The sequence below is a fragment of the Cherax quadricarinatus genome, unplaced genomic scaffold (assembly GCF_038502225.1).
Source record: "Cherax quadricarinatus isolate ZL_2023a unplaced genomic scaffold, ASM3850222v1 Contig9, whole genome shotgun sequence".
In the NCBI taxonomy this organism is placed as follows: Eukaryota; Metazoa; Arthropoda; class Malacostraca; order Decapoda; family Parastacidae; genus Cherax; species Cherax quadricarinatus.
The window spans coordinates 525001-540713 of NW_027195035.1; the positions used below are offsets into that span (position 1 = coordinate 525001).

At 34.7% G+C, this 15713-nt stretch overlaps 2 protein-coding genes across 8 annotated transcripts in view; one reads left to right on the top strand and one right to left on the bottom strand.

Annotated features, from left to right (window-relative positions):
* The window catches only part of LOC128700948 (uncharacterized), a 132301-nt gene extending 122403 nt beyond the window's left edge, over positions 1 to 9898 (bottom strand). For all 6 annotated transcript variants that reach the window (XM_053794443.2, XM_053794441.2, XM_053794442.2 and 3 more), the window contains exon 1: positions 9594 to 9898. The gene's annotated coding sequence lies outside the window, so the exon portion shown is untranslated. The remainder of the gene's footprint in view (positions 1 to 9593) is intronic.
* Positions 9899 to 10211: 313 nt separating this feature from the next.
* The window catches only part of Ykt6 (YKT6 v-SNARE), a 34228-nt gene continuing 28726 nt past the window's right edge, over positions 10212 to 15713 (top strand). Inside the window, exons 1-2 of one of the 2 annotated variants that reach the window (XM_070079734.1) lie at positions 10235 to 10344; positions 11602 to 11856. The gene's annotated coding sequence lies outside the window, so the exon portion shown is untranslated. Of the gene's footprint in view, positions 10345 to 11601; positions 11857 to 15713 lie in introns of both variants that reach the window. The other variant, XM_070079733.1, reaches the window with a different exon arrangement.

A 15713-nucleotide genomic window follows, 5' to 3' on the forward strand; every position in this document is an offset into this window, starting at 1 on the left:
AATGTTGATAACAACAGTGTAATAATGTTGATAACAGTGTAATAATGTTGATAACAACAACAGTGTAATAATGTTGATAACAACAACAGTGTAATAATGTTGATAACAACAACAGTGTAATAATGTTGATAACAACAACAGTGTAATAATGTTGATAACAACAACAGTGTAATAATGTTGATAACAACAACAGTGTAATAATGTTAATAACAGTGTAATAATGTTGATAACAACAACAGTGTAATAATGTTGATAACAACAGTGTAATAATGTTGATAACAACAGTGTAATAATGTTGATAACAGTGTAATAATGTTGATAACAGTGTAATAATGTTGATAACAGTGTAATAATGTTGATAACAACAGTGTAATAATGTTGATAACAACAACAGTGTAATAATGTTGATAACAACAGTGTAATAATGTTGATAACAGTGTAATAATGTTAACAAGAACAGTGTAATAATGTTGATAACAACAGTGTAATAATGTTAACAACAACAGTGTAATAATGTTGATAACAACAGTGTAATAATGTTGATAACAGTGTAATAATGTTAATAACAGTGTAATAATGTTGATAACAACAACAGTGTAATAATGTTGATAACAGTGTAATAATGTTGATAACAACAACAGTGTAATAATGTTGATAACAACAACAGTGTAATAATGTTGATAACAACAACAGTGTAATAATGTTGATAACAACAACAGTGTAATAATGTTAATAACAGTGTAATAATGTTGATAACAACAACAGTGTAATAATGTTGATAACAACAGTGTAATAATGTTGATAACAACAGTGTAATAATGTTGATAACAGTGTAATAATGTTGATAACAGTGTAATAATGTTGATAACAGTGTAATAATGTTGATAACAACAGTGTAATAATGTTGATAACAACAACAGTGTAATAATGTTGATAACAACAGTGTAATAATGTTGATAACAGTGTAATAATGTTAACAAGAACAGTGTAATAATGTTGATAACAACAGTGTAATAATGTTAACAACAACAGTGTAATAATGTTGATAACAACAGTGTAATAATGTTGATAACAGTGTAATAATGTTAACAAGAACAGTGTAATAATGTTGATAACAACAGTGTAATAATGTTAATAACAGTGTAATAATGTTGATAACAGTGTAATAATGTTGATAACAGTGTAATAATGTTGATAACAACAACAGTGTAATAATGTTGATAACAGTGTAATAATGTTGATAACAACAACAGTGTAATAATGTTGATAACAGTGTAATAATGTTGATAACAACAACAGTGTAATAATGTTAATAACAGTGTAATAATGTTGATAACAACAGTGTAATAATGTTGATAACAACAGTGTAATAATGTTGATAACAGTGTAATAATGTTGATAACAACAACAGTGTAATAATGTTGATAACAACAGTGTAATAATGTTGATAACAGTGTAATAATGTTGATAATAACAGTGTAATAATGTTGATAACAACAGTGTAATAATGTTGATAACAGTGTAATAATGTTGATAATAACAGTGTAATAATGTTGATAACAGTGTAATAATGTTGATAACAGTGTAATAATGTTGATAATAACAGTGTAATAATGTTGATAATAACAGTGTAATAATGTTGATAACAACAGTGTAATAATGTTGATAACAGTGTAATAATGTTGATAACAACAGTGTAATAATGTTGATAACAACAGTGTAATAATGTTGATAACAGTGTAATAATGTTAATAACAGTGTAATAATGTTGATAACAACAGTGTAATAATGTTGATAATAACAGTGTAATAATGTTGATAACAACAGTGTAATAATGTTGATAACAACAACAGTGTAATAATGTTGATAATAACAGTGTAATAATGTTGATAACAACAACAGTGTAATAATGTTGATAACAACAGTGTAATAATGTTGATAACAACAGTGTAATAATGTTGATAACAGTGTAATAATGTTGATAACAACAACAGTGTAATAATGTTGATAACAACAACAGTGTAATAATGTTGATAACAACAACAGTGTAATAATGTTGATAACAGTGTAATAATGTTAACAACAACAGTGTAATAATGTTGATAACAGTGTAATAATGTTGATAACAGTGTAATAATGTTGATAACAACAGTGTAATAATGTTGATAACAGTGTAATAATGTTGATAACAACAACAGTGTAATAATGTTGATAACAACAGTGTAATAATGTTGATAACAACAGTGTAATAATGTTGATAACAGTGTAATAATGTTGATAACAACAACAGTGTAATAATGTTGATAACAACAGTGTAATAATGTTGATAACAACAGTGTAATAATGTTGATAACAGTGTAATAATGTTGATAACAACAACAGTGTAATAATGTTGATAACAACAACAGTGTAATAATGTTGATAAGTGTAATAATGTTGATAACAACAACAGTGTAATAATGTTGATAACAACAACAGTGTAATAATGTTGATAACAACAACAGTGTAATAATGTTGATAACAGTGTAATAATGTTGATAACAGTGTAATAATGTTGATAACAACAGTGTAATAATGTTGATAACAGTGTAATAATGTTGATAACAACAACAGTGTAATAATGTTGATAACAACAGTGTAATAATGTTGATAACAACAACAGTGTAATAATGTTGATAACAACAACAGTGTAATAATGTTGATAACAACAACAGTGTAATAATGTTGATAAGTGTAATAATGTTGATAACAACAGTGTAATAATGTTGATAACAACAACAGTGTAATAATGTTGATAACAACAACAGTGTAATAATGTTAATAACAACAACAGTGTAATAATGTTAATAACAACAACAGTGTAATAATGTTAATAACAGTGTAATAATGTTGATAACAACAACAGTGTAATAATGTTAATAACAACAACAGTGTAATAATGTTGATAACAACAGTGTAATAATGTTGATAACAACAACAGTGTAATAATGTTAATAACAGTGTAATAATGTTGATAACAACAACAGTGTAATAATGTTAATAACAACAACAGTGTAATAATGTTGATAACAACAACAGTGTAATAATGTTAATAACAGTGTAATAATGTTGATAACAACAACAGTGTAATAATGTTGATAACAACAACAGTGTAATAATGTTGATAACAACAACAGTGTAATAATGTTGATAAGTGTAATAATGTTGATAACAACAGTGTAATAATGTTGATAACAACAACAGTGTAATAATGTTGATAACAACAACAGTGTAATAATGTTGATAACAACAGTGTAATAATGTTGATAACAACAACAGTGTAATAATGTTGATAACAACAACAGTGTAATAATGTTGATAAGTGTAATAATGTTGATAACAACAGTGTAATAATGTTGATAACAACAACAGTGTAATAATGTTGATAACAACAGTGTAATAATGTTGATAACAACAACAGTGTAATAATGTTAATAACAGTGTAATAATGTTGATAACAACAACAGTGTAATAATGTTAATAACAGTGTAATAATGTTGATAACAACAACAGTGTAATAATGTTGATAACAGTGTAATAATGTTGATAACAACAGTGTAATAATGTTGATAACAGGTGTAACACCTTAACGTCACTGTTCAGTGGCACACTGAGCCTCTTGTTGAACGGAGGGTCCCCACTGTGGCCCCTGGACCAGGGCCCCTGGTCCTAGCCCTGGTCATCACTCCCCTCCCCACACACACACACACACACACACACACACACACACACACACACACACACACACACACACACACACACACACACACACACACACACACACACACAACAACAACAACAACTAAACCTAAGTGACATTTCTCTATTTTCTTTTTCTGTCAGACCACAACTACAACACAAAGTATATTACATAATGAAAATAGCGTAAGCATACGTAAACAAACATGCCCGCCAAATACGTAGACAGAAAATAGCGCAGTTATACCTTAATGTAAACAAACTTGCGCGCCAAAAACGGAATTTCAAACAGAAAATAGCGCAGTTACACCTTAATGTAAACACAATGATGTTACGTTATACTGACGTCACAATAACTACCATCACTGATGTTACGTTATACTGACGTCACAATAACTACCATCACTGATGTTACGTTATACTGACGTCACAATAACTACCATCACTGATGTTACGTTATACTGACGTCACAATAACTACCATCACTGATGTTACGTGTTATATTGGCGTCATAATAACTACCATCACTGATGTTACGTTATACTGACGTCACAATAACTACCATCACTGATGTTACGTTATACTGACGTCACAATAACTACCATCACTGATGTTACGTTATACTGACGTCACAATAACTACCATCACTGATGTTACGTGTTATACTGACGTCACAATAACTACCATCACTGATGTTACGTTATACTGACGTCACAATAACTACCATCACTGATGTTACGTGTTATACTGACGTCACAATAACTACCATCACTGATGTTACGTTATACTGACGCCACAATAACTACCATCACTGATGTTACGTGTTATACTGACGTCACAATAACTACCATCACTGATGTTACGTGTTATACTGACGTCACAATAACTACCATCACTGATGTTACGTGTTATACTGACATGCACAAGGTATACAAGTACAGGTACAAGGTATACCAGTACAGGTACAAGGTATACAAGTACATGTACAAGGTATACAAGTACATGTACAAGGTATACCAGTACATGTACAAGGTATACCAGTACATGTACAAGGTATACCAGTACATGTACAAGGTATACCAGTACATGTACAAGGTATACAAGCACATGTACAAGGTATACAAGTACATGCACAAGATATACCAGTACATGTACAAGGTATACAAGTACATGCACAAGGTATACCAGTACATATACAAGGTATACCAGTACATGTACAAGGTATACCAGTACATGTACAAGGTATACCAGTACATGTACAAGGTATACCAGTACATGTACAAGGTATACCAGTACATGTACAAGGTATACAAGTACATGTACAAGGAATACAAGTACATGTACAAGGTATACAAGTACATGTACAAGGTATACAAGTACACGTACAAGGTATATCAGTACACGTACAAGGTATACCAGTACACGTACAAGGTATACCAGTACACGTACAAGGTATACCAGTACACGTACAAGGTATACAAGTACACGTACAAGGTATACAAGTACACGTACAAGGTATACAAGTACACGTACAAGGTATACAAGTACATGTACAAGGTATACAAGTACATGTACAAGGTATACAAGTACATGTACACGGTATACAAGTACATGTACAAGGTATACCAGTACATGTACAAGGTATACCAGTACATGTACAAGGTATACAAGTACATGTACAAGGTATACAAGTACATGTACAAGGTATACAAGTACATGTACAAGGTATACCAGTACACGTACAAGGTATACCAGTACACGTACAAGGTATACCAGTACACGTACAAGGTATACCAGTACACGTACAAGGTATACCAGTACATGTACAAGGTATACAAGTACATGTACAAGGTATACAAGTGCATGTACAAGGTATACAAGTACATGTACAAGGTATACAAGCACATGTACAAGGTATACAAGTACATGTACAAGGTATACCAGTACATGTACAAGGTATACAAGTGCATATACAAGGTATACAAGTACATGTACAAGGTATACAAGTACATGTACAAGGTATACAAGTGCATGTACAAGGTATACAAGTACATGTACAAGGTATACCAGTACATGTACAAGGTATACAAGTACATGTACAAGATATACAAGTACATGTACAAGGTATACCAGTACATGTACAAGGTATACCAGTACATGTACAAGGTATACCAGTACATGTACAAGGTATACAGACCATAGCTGACATCAGTGACATACTACTACAGTGGAGTCCTGGATTTCATACTTAATCCATACCAGAAAGTCGGTCTAAATCCGAAGTGTATGAGAACTGAAGCAACATTCCCCAGAAATAATAATGCAAATACAATAATCCGTCCCAGACACCTAAAAATATTAACAAAAAACACATTTTTTTAAAGAATAAATATATAGTTTTCTTTCCATAAACAATGAGAAATAAATATAGAGGACTAATTTTAATGATAAATGAACATTAAATACATTTATTGAAGACTCTTGTTGGCGTATTGAAGAAAGTGAGGAGGGGAGCGGGAGCTGAACTATTGTACAACTTAAACTATGATATGACTCACGAAATCTTAATGACGATTGCAAACAAACCATACCCCGGGGGGGACTGAACCCGCGGTCAGAGAGTCTCAAAACTCCAGCCCGTCGTGTTAGCCACTAGACCAGCTAGCCACAATAAGATTCGTCCAACTAGGTATATTTCTACACCATAGGAAGGTTAGCATAGGCACCACTGTGACCACAAATGCAAGTAGAAATATACCTAGTTGGATGAATCTTATTGTGGCTAGCTGGTCCAGTGGCTAACGCAACGGTCTGGAGTTTTGAGACTCTCTGACCGCGGGTTCAGTCCCCCCCGGGGTATGGTTTTTTTAAACTACGATAAATTTCTTGAGTATTAAGTAGTCAGTAAGCAATTAAATTAAGTCTGCCCATAATGCCTAGGCATGATGGAAGCTGTCTTTGTACTGCAACTCATTATTGTAAATACATAATCCCAATCTACTACTTGCAAAGAAATAAAATTTGATTTGATTTAATTGTTTGGAAGGGGAATCCCCCTCCATAAGGACTTCAGGTATCAAAGTCATCTCTGGGGTTACTTCCCTTCTTTGTCTTTTACTGGCACTAGACCCCTGTAGCATTAAAAATCTGTCCAGAGAGCTCTGTTTCTGGCATCTCTCTAAGATTTGCCTAAATTGGGACATGACATTGTCACTGAACATGTTGCAGATATGGTTTGTTTCAGCTTGGTTAGGGTGATATTTTCAACAAAAGTTTGCACCTCATTCCACTTTGCACAAGTGTCCTTAATCACTGAAGAAGGCACAGTCTCCCCTCTCTCTTCCTCGTCCTCTGAAGCAATTTCCTCAACTGTGGTCTGTTGCTGCTCCAGATGAAGCTCTTGCAGCACTTCCCTGTGGTCCTTCACCAACTCTTCCACATCGTGGTCACTCACATCCAACCCCATGGACTTCCCCAAAGACACAATAGATTCCACAACAGGCATAGAGTTGACAGGGTCAGCCTCAAACCCTTCAAAATCTTTATTGAGGACACATTCTGGCCACAATTTTCTCCAAGCAGAGTTCAAAGTCCTGGAAGTTACTTCCTGCCAAGACTTATAAGGCTTATGCAATGGAAGATATTGAAGTGATCCCTCCAGAACTCTCTTAGGGTCAAATGAGCATCCAAGGTCACTTAAAAGCACCTTTGAAACACTGCTTTGGTATAGAGTTTCTTGAAGTTAGAAATGACCTGCTGGTCCATGGGTTGGATAAGAGGAGTGGTGTTAGTAGGCAAGAACTTCACTGTTATAAAACTGAAGTCCCTAAACACTTGGTCTTCCAAGTCTGGAGGATGAGCAGGAGCATTGTCCAGTACCAGGAGGCACTTGAGTGCCAATTTCTTTTCCAAGAGATATTTTTTCACATTTGTGCCAAACACACAAGTGACCCACTCTTTGAAAATGTGCCTTGTGACCCATACCTTATTATTAGCCTTCCACATCACACACAATCTATTCTTGATGACATTGTTTTTCTTGGACACTGGAATTTTCAGAGTGAAATCCCCACTAGCATTACCACACAAGAGTAAGCCTGTCTTTCATAGGCTTGTGGCCTGGTAGTGCCTTTTCCTCTTGCATAATGTAGGTTTTCTCTGGCATTTTCTTCCAAAACAGGCTTGTTTTGTCACAAGTGAACACTTGGGATGGATTGTAAGGACCTGCCTAGTATGGGCCAACAGGCCTGCTGCAGTGATCCTCCTTTCTTATGTTCTTATGTTGTTGGGGGTGGAATCCTTCAGCCTTTACGTACCCCTTGAATTCCTACACAAATTCCTCGGCCGCACGTTTGTACGAACTTGCAGCCTCACCACACTGTGTATGCCACGATGCTTCTTGAACCTGCTGAACCAGCCTCTGGCCTTAAATTCACTAACAGCAGCACTCGTTCCAGGCATTTTCTTTACGACATCCGCATGCAACTGCCTTGCCTTTTCACAAGTGATCAACTCCACAACACTATCTGCCGCTGTGTCTCGTCGATCAATACCAACAACAACTTCTCCACATCTTCAATTGTTTGTAATCTCTGTTTTGTTAGCATATTTACCCCTTTCGCAACTTTAGCTTCCTCGATTTCTTTCTTTGCCAGGATGGAAAAGGGTGTTGATTTTAACTTCCCGTACATCCTGGCAAGCTCGGCTAAACGTACGCCACTTTCGCATTTTTCTACAATCTCTTTCTTGAATTCTATCGTGTTTTTGACCTTCTTTACCAAAGGGCCGGCACTAGAAACTTTCTTTGGACCCGTGGTGGCAGTCGCAATCAATAAACAAGCACAAAAATTGCGAAATGTTTCGGATGAATGCTCAGGCGACCACTGACAGAGCCAGACTGAGGCGGCATCCCGGGCGGGTGGACGTGTCTGATACGTACGATTTCCGGGCGAAGATACAAACTCCGAAGCTAAATTCTGCCCAATAAATTGTTATAAATCCGAAACGTACAATATATGGTGCGTACGAAATCCAGAGTTCCACCGTATATAATTTATCTTAAATTGAAATGAATATAGTTTTGCTACAGTGACTATCTATCTAGATATCCATCTATTTGTCCATCTATCTATCTAGCCATCTATCCATCTATAGGAGTAAACTACACAAATATGAAATTCAAATGAATATACTCTACCTTGACTATCTATCACATCTATCTATCCATACAATTATCTATCTATCCATCCATCTATCAGGGTAAACCACACAAATATGAAGTTCATTTTAAATTCAAATAATTATACTCTGTCTACCTTGACTATCACATCTATCTGTCTACTTATCTATCCATTCATCCAATTATCTATCTATCTATCAGGGTAAACTACGCAAATATGAAGTCCATCTTAAATTGAAATTAATATAATCTATCTTGACTATCTATCTGCACATCTATCTATCCACACATCTATCTATCCCACATCTATCTATCCCACATCTATGTATCCACACATCTATCTATCCCACATCTATCTATCCCACATCTATCTATTCACACATCTATCTATCCCCACATCTATCTACCCACACATCTATCTACCCACACATCTATCTACCCACACATCTATCTATCTCCACATCTATCTACCCACACATCTATCTATCCCCACATCTATCTTCTCACACATCTATCTATCCATCTATCTATCTAAAGTCTATTATTATTATTATGGTCAGAGCGCGCGCGCGCGCCCCCAGCCACAACAAGGGAGGTTTAAGGTAGTTTTAAGTGGGTCTGGGTGGGTATGCGGGTAGGTGCGGGGCACGGAGGGTACTGGAGGACGGGTACTCACCTACAACTCGCTGCTCAGTTACCTGCTGCTCATAATAATAATAATATTTGCTGTAAATGTGACGTTGAGGTTAATGGCTACATGTGCGCCCCCGAGTTGCCAGTCACTTGGCGGGGGGTTTAGGGCATGGTGGGGGGCTTGAGGGGGCACCGCACGACGCACCGTGTCCAGGGGTTGCCGTCTAAGGGGCGCTAAGGGTGTATAATGGGTGAAAATGGGGTTAAAATAAGGGTTGTTGTTGGTGACTGCTGTTGACCAGCTGATGAGCCGCGCCACTCCCGCGATCGATCCCCCCTCCGCCAGGCGAACTAGATCCCCGGGACCCAACACACACCTTCTGCCCCTTCATACCCATCTATACCCACCCATACATACCCGTGCTGCTTATCTATACCATCTCGTACCCATAAATACCCCTGATTTGCCGTTTATCCCCCTAAAAATGGTATTTTTTCTAAAATAACGCTATAAATGACTAAACCTTCTACTCCCCAGTTTGAACTTTAATAATTTATAGGGGGATTCCGAGCAAACAAAATCTCTTAAAAAGAATCAAATTCTAAATTTAAAGTATCAAACACCTTCTAAAATAGCATTTGATCCTATTACATCGTCATTATTAACTATTTAATCTCTTATAGTTTAGATCATAGCTCTGAGGATCAGCTGATACACTTAATGACAAGACTGGACCTCCCCGTATTTAACCGTATTTAACCGTATTTTAACATCATCATCGCCGGGTGCACAGGTGGGGCAGCTCCGCCGTGTTATTTACCGCATCATGTCTTAATGTGGAGGTTTTCTGGCGCTTATTACTGGTGGTTTGAGGGTTTTATGTGAGGCTGCGGTCACCTTCCTTATGGTTGTTAATGTGCCAGTATTTGTGGGTTAAATTATGTTAATATTAACATTATGACGGTTATATTAACATTATGACAGTTATATTAACATTATGACAGTTATATTAACATTCTGACAGTTATATTAACATTCTGACATTTATATTAACATTATGACAGTTATATTAACATTCTGACAGTTATATTAACATTATGACAGTTATATTAACATTATGACAGTTATATTAACATTATGACAGTTATATTAACATTCTGACAGTTATATTAACATTCTGACATTTATATTAACATTATGACAGTTATATTAACATTCTGACAGTTATATTAACATTCTGACAGTTATATTGACATTATGACAGTTATATTAACATTATGACAGTTATATTAACATTATGACGGTTATATTAACATTCTGACATTTATATTAACATTATGACAGTTATATTAACATTCTGACAGTTATATTGACAGTCTGACAGTTATATTAACATTATGACAGTTATATTAACATTCTGACAGTTATATTAACATGACAGTTATATTAACATTATGACAGTTATATTAACATTCTGACAGTTTTATTAACATTCTGATAATTATATTAACATTATGACAGTTATATTAACATTATGACAGTTATATTAACATTATGACAGTTATATTAACATTATGACAGTTATATTAACATTTTGACAGTTATATTAGACAGTTATATTAACATTATGACAGTTATATTAACATTATGACAGTTATATTAACATTATGACAGTTATATTAACATTATGACAGTTATATTAACATTATGACAGTTATATTAACATTATGACAGTTATATTAACATTATGACAGTTATATTAACATTCTGACAGTTATATTAACATGACAGTTATATTAACATTATGACAGTTATATTAACATTCTGACAGTTTTATTAACATTCTGATAATTATATTAACATTATGACAGTTATATTAACATTCTGACAGTTATATTAACATCAAACAGTTATTTTAACATTCATTTACGTTAATATTCAGTTTTTCACTCACTATATATACTAGCAACTTGATTTCTTTATATTTTTGGCTCACTGAACTTACCAACATTTCTGTTTTTCTTTCACTGTATTTAACAACATTGTCCAGTTTCAGCTGTGATTGGTTGCCAGGGTTTCTTCTTGCCCTGGGGTCGGCAAACTTTTTTTGGCGTTTCATCAAAAGAAATTTGTGTAGCGGGAAATTGCCCACCGGACTTGAAAGTCCACTGAATCAGGAAAACGCATGAAACCTTCAGATTCAAAATAGTTTATTGAATCCATTTGTATGGAATATATACAGTGGGACCCCACGTATCTGCAGGGTACAGGAAGTCCTCGACTTATGAAACGTTGAGAATTTCACGTATTGTGTAATAATATTACAACCTCTCCTCACTTAACGACGAAGTTCCGTGCCTAAGACCACGTTGGTAAATGAATTCGTCGCTAAGTGAGGAACATACTATAATGGTAGTGGGTTTGTGTCAGTCATCTTTGATATTGTTTTAATGTCACCTTTGCACCATTTATAACATTTCTGGTATATTTTTAAATGTTTATACAGTAGTGTACTGTATACTGTAATAAACAGAATAGAGGAAATCAGCTCTAATATACATTATTTTAGGTATAAATGCTGGTCAGAGAGCCCGTTGTAAGTCCGAGGTGTCGGTAAACAAGTACGTCGCTAAGTGAGGAGAGGCTGTATTATTGGGTATATTATTATTATGTCATTATTATCCCCTCTAGGGAGGTTCCTTGATATTGGTGAGGGGTTCTTGATCCAGGAAATTGAATCTGCTCCAGTTTCCTGAATTGAGCCTGAATACCTTCCATATCCCCCCATAGGCACTGTATAATCGTACGGGTTTAGCTCTTCCCTCTTGATTATAATAATAATAATATCATTATTGTGTATAACATTATTATACACAATACAGAAATGCATTAAAGTTGGTAGAATTGCGAGCAGTATGTTAGGTAAAAGGACACAAGTGCAACTAATTTAACATTTTATTGTGGCAACGTTTTGCTCTCCAGCTTTATCAAGCCATTACAAACAATGTGCTGTTTGTTCATGTATTGTTTGTAATGGCTTGATAAAGCTCCTGGAGAGCAAAACGTTTCCACAATAAAATGTCACATTAGTTGCACTTGTCCTTTTACCCAAGACTATACAGAAGGTCCCCAACATGTTCGTAAGTTGAAGACTTCCTGTACAGTCTCTCCTCACTTAGCGACATACTCGTTTACCAACAACTCAGACTTACGATGGGCTTTCTGACCAGTATTTATACCTAAATAATGTATATTAGAGCTGATTTCCTCTATTTTGTTTATTACAATATACGTACAGTACACTAATGTATAAACATTTACAAGTACAGTTGTACCTCAAAACTCAAACAGCTATGTAAGTTCTTTTGTAAGTGTATTTTTGGTGGCCTGAAATGGCTTAATCTAATTTACATTATTCCTTATGGGAACAAATTCGTTCAGTATCGGCACTCGAACAGCCTTCTGGAATGAATTAATTTTGTATCCCGTTGTACCACTGAATGCTAAAAATTTTTATAAATGGTGCAATGGTGACATTAAAACAATACAGGTCTCCCTCAACATTCGCGTTTTCAGCTTTCGCGGGCTTCACACATTCACGAATTCCCAACTGCCAAATTCCCAGCCGCCAAATCATATTTAAGTTTCCCGCCACCTGCGAGTCCCTACTACCCTCCCACCGACCCCCACAACTGGCAGCCAGCCCTCCCACCACTCAGTGTGGTGAGTGTTTTGTTTGTTCATTATTTACTATTTATTAAACTACAGTATAAATAATGTAAACCTATTCATGACTGCATATTGGAATGGCTATTCGGACAAGTATTAGACGGTGACATCATGTGTTTACTCTTGAACACAGCAAAGAATCAAACATTTCTGCTATTGCTAATAATAACAATAATAATAATAATAATAATAATAATATTAATAATAATAATAATAATAATAATAATAATAATAATAAATACGATATAATTGAAGAAGGAAATTGTACAAAAATACGAGGGAATGGTTGACACATCATCAGTGTGACTTTGTTTATGCTGGAGTGAGCATTAGTCTCCGTGCTCTTCCAAACATTTCACAATAATTCAGCGGTTGAGGAAGTGGTATTTAATAACATACATATTAATAATAATAATACATGTTATTAATAATAACATGTACTATTATTATTTATAGCATATATGTTATTAAATACCACTGCCTCAACCGCTGAATTAGTATTGTGAAATGTTTGGAAGAGCACGGAGACTAATGCTTACTCCAGCATAAACAAAGTCACACTGACGATGTGTCAACCATTCCCTCGTATTTTTGTACAATTTCCTTCTTCATTTATATCGTATTTATTATTATTATTATTATTATTATTATTATTATTATTATTATTATTATTATTATTATTATTATTATTATTATTATTATTATTGTTGTTGTTATTATTAGCAGTAGCAGAAATGTTTGATTCTTTGCAGTGTTCAAGAGTAAACACATGATGTCACTGTCTAATACTTGTCCGAATAGCCATTCCAATATGCAGTCATGAATGGGTTTACATTATTTATACTGTAGTTTAATAGCAAATAATGAACAAACAAAACACTCACCACACTGAGTGGTGGGAGGGCTGGCTGCCAGTTGTGGGGGTCGGAGGGAGGGTAGTAGGGACTCGCAGTGGTTGAGGAAGTGGTGGAGGCAGTGACGGAGGCAGTGGTATTTAATAACATACATGTTATTAAAGCATAACATATATGTATTTAGTACAATTTACGACGTTTTCATGTATTTTATGATTGTTCATGGTTCAACAAGTTAAGGAAGCAGTATTGTATTATATTTCCCTACAATACACTGGGGCACCAAACATTCGCGATTTTTCAACATTTGCGAGGCTCTTGATCCCCTAACCCTTGCGAATGTTGAGGGAGACCTGTATCACAGATGATTGACACAAACCCACTACCATTATAGTAAGCTCCTCACTTAGCCATGAATTCGTTTACCAACGTAGTCTTAGGAACAGGACTCCGTCATTAAGTGAGGAGAGGCTGTATATGAGTTTTTCCTTTTCATACATACCTAGTACAAAATTTGATTCATAAATTATACACAATAAGTGGAAAATTATCCGATGGGAAGCATTCATGGCTTCTCTTAGGCTTTGAAGAACTGTCGGTATTACTAATGTTCTTTGGTGTCATTATTAAGCAGATTTAACCCTTAAACGGTCCAAACGTATATATACGTTTTTTCAACATTTGAAAGTATCTAAAAAAATGTAGATCATCTTTTTTTTTCATTTGAAAACGTGTAAAAAAAACTTTTATCTACATTTGTTTTTTTGTTATGTTCGAAAATATGTAAAAAACTTAGATCTACGTTTGGAGCACTACGGATTTGAACGTCAATCTGTTTGGACCGTTTAAGGGTTAAAGGTTGTTTTCATGCCATGGTAAACCATGGAAACCGCATCTGTGGATACAGCGGTCCTACTGTATTATAATTGGTGAACCATCTGTGGATACAGCGGTCCTACTGTATTATAATTGGTGAACCATCTGTGGATACAGCGGTCCTACTGTATTATAATTGGTGAACCATCTGTGGATACAGCGGTCCTACTGTATTATACAGTGGACCCCCGCATAACGATCACCTCCGAATGCGACCAATTATGTAAGTGTATTTATGTAAGTGCGTTTGTATGTGTGTTTGGGGGTTTGAAATGGACTAATCTACTTCACAATATTTCTTATGGGAACAAATTCGGTCAGTACTGGCACCTGAACATACTTCTGGAGTGAAAAAATATCGTTAACCGGGGGTCCACTGTAATTGGTGAACCATCTGTGGATACAGCGGTCCTACTGTATTATAATTGGTGAACCATCTGTGGATACAGCGGTCCTACTGTATTATAATTGGTGAACCATCTGTGGATACAGTGGTCCTACTGTATTATAATTGGTGAACCATCTTTAAACAAAATAATAGAAAATAAACTGCATGAAATGGAAATTAATAAGAGTTTTAAAAAAAATTTCATTAATTAAAGAATTTTATTGAAAGCATTTTCACTTCAAGGTTTGGAAAAATATAACTTACGTAATTTGCCTCGTTTATTAAATAACAAATTTTGTGGCATTTTATTTGTGT